Genomic DNA, 6,253 nt, shown 5'->3' with positions numbered 1-6,253 from the left:
GATAAAAAAAACATATTGTATCACAGAGCCTCTCCTCTTTCTAAAGATCTAATTAAACTGTACTGTATATGACTCGTTTACGTATCCAATTACCAAATCAGGGCTAAAAACAGGTCAAAGCTGCCCACTTGGAGATAGATATAGCCTTGTTGATATCTAACAATCGCCATATCCCTTTAACCTGAACAAATGGTGGGAGTTTGGTTGTATAATGTTCCTCCTACGGTGACAGACAGTGAATGTTCTGACCTAAACTCTGTGAGACAGTAATATGTAATACTGCAGTGTCATGGGATGAAAGGGAAGTCTTATCTATGGTTAATAATTCATATTTTATGCAACTGAAGGTTTGCTTTATTTTTCGTAGGACATTATGTTCAATTAACTTGACTGTTAACTATTTAACATTTCACATCATGATTTATATAGCTGTAGATGGCTCTGACTTCTTTCTTTTATATTAAGGTTTAACACAACAATGCCTGTCCCTTAAAGTGATACATACCTACATTACATATGGCTGGCTATACGACCTACATTTCTCTCCACTATGGAGAATGGCGAGGAGATTCAAGGGAGGGAGGGGAAATCTGGTCGCTGAGGGGTTAACAAACCAAAAGTGATTTCGTTGTGTTTAGAAGGGGGTGGGAGGTAGGGAATGGAATGGCGAGAGATATATCACGATATATATTACAAACCACCTCGCCTTCAGGGTAAACATCATTATACAGTGGATATTAAAACTAAAAGGGATGAGAGTGACACGTTCAGAAAATAATATGGCAGTACCTGCGAGCGGGTGAGATGAGGAAACGGTATGTAGCTAATAGCCCTAATCTGTGGGATAACACAAGGATTGTTTATAGCAGTAAACTCTGGGGTAGTATTCAGCATGGATCAGAAATGAATGTATAAGGTTGCGTGTTTTTCTCCTTATGGGAATCCATAGAACATCAAACAGATGTCAAACGACTGTACCGGATGGGGTTTGCGTGTTGGGAGGATTCGAAGACGCGTACACGTGTCGCTTGATCTGCGCGCGGAGGTTCAATCTGCATACATTTTACTGTAGCTATGATTGTAGCCTATAAGGCGTGTTTCTCCATTGCATATGCTAGTAGTTTACAGTAGTCTACATTAGGCTATTATAACAACAACTGCGTTATAAAGGGGGCTTTTGGACACCAGATTAATTAAACACGTGGACAGCAATCCCGAATTGCTAAAGTGAATGGACAGCCACAGTGCAATGAAAACATCACCAGGAATAAACACAAACGTGGAAATAAACAACAGACATTAAATCAAATAATTTAAGAATTATAATCATATGAAAACCACTACTGAAGGTGCACTACTTTTAACCTAAAGTACTTTCCATAATTGTTATGCTATTTCTGTCTATACATTTTAATTTAATGTGTGTGTTAGCCTACATTTTAAAAAGTGGGCTACAATTAAAATTCGACTAGCCTACTTCAGGCTCCTCTCTATAGTCCAATGTATTAAGGACATTAGGACATGCTGGTACCTTCAGGAACTTGCTTCATTAGCACTTGCTAGAGCAGCTGTTTAGGGTACAGGGCCAGATGTTAGTTGGGCGGAATGGGTTTTTGGTTTGTGAGTTGAGCAGACTAGAGGCTTTGTCGCACCAGTGAAGAGAAGCGAGACGGGAGTGTTCTTGGCCAGTGCCACGCGGGAACTCCATGCCCTGTCCCGTTACCTGGAGACACCAGGCGACCACACTGGGGCCACAAGACCAGGTATTACTACTCCAAAGCAAGCGACTCGCATGTTCCCGTCACTGCCATGGATGACTCTGGAATCATTCGACGTCGGAGGCTCCAGGTGAGAACTTTCTTGTTTCAAATATTTTGTCAAAAATTGGATCACGAAAAAAAAAAACATTAAAGCGAGAGTCCTTAAAAGGAACAAAAACAAAGCGCCTCCCTGCCTTTGTTTTGGTAAAACGTTTAGGGATGGGCCTTGAGAAATGTAGCTACTATCAAATTCATAACGTTAGATCTATCGATGCAAAGGATGAACATCCATGATGTCAACATTAGAGTTTTAACCATGTTTTGAGGCTATACAGTGTTTGTTTATATTTATATTGTTTACAAACATTGGAGTAAAAGAAGCGTATATTTTGGGTTCTGATGGGGTAGGCCCACAACAGTTGAACTAAGCTCATGAGATAAATTATATTCTTCAATAATCAATTGGTATTATTAATTTATCTTTCCAAAAGTGGATGTAGCAACTAAGCTTTAAACTAGTAAAATAATATATTCAAAGATACATAATATTTGACAAACAAATGAAAACAAACTATGTTCTAAATTGGCTAGCCTTAGCCCCTATGCCTAATGCAGGAGACTAATGGAATATCAAGTTACAATTTGATGCATTAGCTCATGCTGCATGACAGTAACTACTTTTTCCTAGGGGGATTATATTCACTTACTACAGGAAGCAAATCATGTCTAGTTAATCTCCCCCTCCTAGGTCCTGCCCCCCCCCCCTGCATGCACATTTGTTTGTTTTTTTGTTTTTTGGGGGAGGGGGGGGGGGCAGAACCCTGCTCGATGGGACCCTCCTGTCCCCTGTGACCATCAGAGATAATTCCACCAAGGCTGACATGGGCCATAGTATTAAAACCCTGATTAAACACCATAAAATGTTACAATGTTCTAGAAGACATTTTCTTAGAAGTTTGAGCAGAGATGCTGAATTCTAGGAACAGCTTATGAATGTTCCTGTTATTCCATGAGGACCTTATGGCCTTTTCTTGTAAAAAAAACAATCATCATAATAATCAGAATCTCTTTCGGGCAGCCATACACACAGAATGTATGCATTCAGACAAACAGTATATACACATACATACATATATATGCACACACACACACACACACACACTCCTCCACACACAAGCTCTCTCTCTCTCGCTCTAGACAGACAGACAGACAGACAGACAGACAGACAGACAGACAGACAGAAATGCATTTGCAAGTCAAACCAGCACATATGATCATTAGCACAATTCTCAATGGAGTGTGTGTGCGTGTGCGTGGATGTGTCTATTCGTGCATGCGTGTGTGTGTACACATTCATTCTTGTGTGTGTGTGTGAGTGTGTGTGTGTCTTGAGTGGAAACCCGTTCCCATTCAAGACATCAATATCCACACACAGGCTAAATGCTAGTTGGATATGTGAGGATGTGGTCCTCCTCTACTCTTAAAGCCCATTACCAGGCACTAGTAGACTAATGGTAGGACTAATGTTAGGACTAATAATAGGACTAATGGTAGGACTAACGATAGGAATAACGATAGGACTAATAATAGGACTAATAATAGGACTAATGGTAGGACTAATGACAGGACTAATGATAAGACTAGGCTAACAGCTCTTTGCACAGAGGGAAGGACAACCAAAACAGCCAAGGGGCCGTCACACACACACACACACACACACACATACATACACACATAGAGGGCAGGGGCAGCTTCTGTTGGCTAGACCCCAGCCTCAGTAAAGTGGCTGGTAATTCCCCAGGCTGGCTCCACTTTCACTTGTCACTGCCAAAGGGTGTAGAGGGGGTGGGTGAAGCAAGAGAAGCTAGGGGTAGTCAGTGCCAGGGGACAAGGAGGGGGCAGAGGTCAAGGACTCAAACCCAGACAGACAGTGTAGTGTGTGTGTGTGTGTGTGAGTGAGTGTGTATTCTCAACTCTAATCCTCTCCCTAGGCCACTTCCATAAGCAAGTATAACACAGGCATCTCTGGGTCTTTGCTTGCTTGTTTGTGTGTGTGGGTAAGTAATCACTAGGAGCGACGAAGACTCCTGTCAGGCTCCAGACCAAGGCCCTTCTACTCTGATTGCTCAGTTTGGCCGGGCTGCCAGCTCTAGGAAGAGTCTTGGTGGTTTCAAACTTCTTCCATTTAAGAATGAGGGAGGCCAATGTGTTCTTGGGAACCTTCAAGGCTGCAGAAATGTTTTGGTACCCTTCCCCAGATCTGTGCCTCGACACAATCCTGTCTCGGAGCTCTACGGATAATTCTTTCGACCTCATGGCTTGTTTTTTGCTCTGACATGCACTGTTAACTATGGGACCTTATATAGAGAGGTGTGTGCCTTTCCACTCAATTGAATTTAGCACAATTGGACTCCAATCAAATTGTAGAAACATCTGAAGAATGATCAATGGAAACAGGATGCACCTGAGCTCAATTTCAAGTCTCATAGCAAAGGGTCTGAATACTTATATTTTTGTTTTAATACATATCTAAAAATGTCTTTGCTTTGTCAGTATGGGGTATTTTGTGTAAATTGCTGAGGATTTTTTAAATGTTTTATCCATTTTAGATTAAGGCTGTAACGTAACAAAATGTGGAAAAAGTCAAGGGGTCTGAACACTTTCTGAAGGCACTGTAGATTACAGTGTAAATTTCACTATATTGTGTGTGTCAAGGGTTGCAAAGGGTCGGAAACTTTCCGGTGAATTATTCCAGAATTATTCCGGAAATGTTCCATGGGAAGTTAAATATAACTAGTAAATAGTAGCCTACAGCAAAGTGTGTTCAAACCATTTCTAACTTATTAACCATTTCTGCTAGTTAGTTTTTGCGACCATGTGGGTTTTAGTTTGCTTGAGCGTGCTAACTGAGGAGTGATAATTCACCTGTTTCCCTACATGTTTCATTGTAAAACATGCTTAACTATTTATCTGTACATGGAATTGTATTTTTTTTTCTTTACAGGAAAATACCACTGGCACTATCTGATGTGTGGAGACATTTCACTGTAGCTAATATAAAAGGAAAAGCTGTGTACATTTGCAAAAACTGTGCCAAATCATATGTGAAGAATTATTTGGCCAAGTGCATAAAGTTTCCTCAGCGCTCACAACAAGCAACCTCTGACAAAAGTCCCTCTACTTCTATTCAAGGTGAAAATGTTGTACCATACATCTTATCGATAGCAACAGCTCATGGTCCTCCTGGAATCAGATGTTTTTTTGACTCAATGGAGGAACGTAGTCAGAGAAATGCTGATGAATATCTTGCTCGAACTGTGTATGCAACTGGTTCACCTCTGATGCTCACAGGCAATGTGTATTGGAAGAGATTTCTAAATGTTCTTCACCCAGCATTCACCCATCCAACCAGACATGCTTTATCTACTCATTTACTGGATGCTGAGTTCAAGTGAAGATCAAGCAAATAGAGAAAGCAGACTGTATTGCAATCATCTCTGATGGGTGGTCCAATGTTAGTGGGTAAGGAATAATTAACTACATCATCTCCACCCCTCAACCAGTATTCTACAAGAGCACAGACACAAGGAACAACAGACACACCTGTCTCTACATTGCAGATGAGCTGAAGGCAGTTATCAATGACCTTGGACCACAGAAGGTATTTGCACTGGTGACAGACAATGCTCCGAACATGAAGGCTGCTTGGTCTAAAGTGGGGAGTCCTACCCTCACATCACACCCATTGGCTGTGCTGCTCATGCATTGAATCTGCCCCTCAAGGACATCATTGCACTGAAAACAATGGATATACTACAAGAGAGCCAAGGTATGTGAAGGGTCATCAAGTTATAGCAGCAATCTACCTCACCAAGCAAAGTGAGAGGAATAAGAGCACCACATTGAAGCTGCCCAGCAACACCCATTGGGATGGTGTTGTTACCATGTTTGACAGTCTCTTGGAGGGGAAGGAGTCTCTTCAAGAAATGGCCGTATCACAGTCTGCCGATATGGACAGCCCCTTCAAGAGGATCCTCCTGGATGATGTATTTTGTGAGAGAGTGGTAAGCAGTGTGAAATTCCTGAAACCAATAGCAGTAGCCATTGCACGGATTGAGGGAGACAATGCCATCCTGTCTGATGTTCAGACTCTGCTTGCAGATGTAAGAGAAGAAATCCGCACTGCCCTGCCACTTCACTATTGCTGCATGCAGAGGTACCTGCAGTTCTGAAATACATCAAAAAGCGTGAAGACTTATGCCTGAAGCCCAAACACGCCGCACTGTACATGTTGAACCCCAAGTATGCTGGCAAGAGCATCCTGTCTGGTGCAGAGATCAACAAGGCCTATGGTGTCATCACTACCGTGTCTCGCCACCTTGGCCTGGATGAGGGCAAGGTTCTTGGCAGTCCGGCGAAGTACACTTCCAAGCAAGGGCTTTGGGATGGAGATGCAATATGTCAGTCGTGCCAACATATCTCATCAGCCACCT

The 6,253-nt window shown here is 42.1% G+C and overlaps 1 pseudogene; it reads left to right on the top strand.

Annotated features, from left to right (window-relative positions):
• Positions 1-656: 656 nt before the first annotated feature.
• The window catches only part of LOC121840686, a 91,992-nt pseudogene continuing 86,395 nt past the window's right edge, over positions 657-6,253 (top strand).

This window comes from Oncorhynchus tshawytscha, linkage group LG02 (assembly GCF_018296145.1).
Source record: "Oncorhynchus tshawytscha isolate Ot180627B linkage group LG02, Otsh_v2.0, whole genome shotgun sequence".
NCBI classification, from domain to species: domain Eukaryota; kingdom Metazoa; phylum Chordata; class Actinopteri; order Salmoniformes; family Salmonidae; genus Oncorhynchus; species Oncorhynchus tshawytscha.
This window is presented reverse-complemented; position numbering and strand designations above follow the sequence as displayed.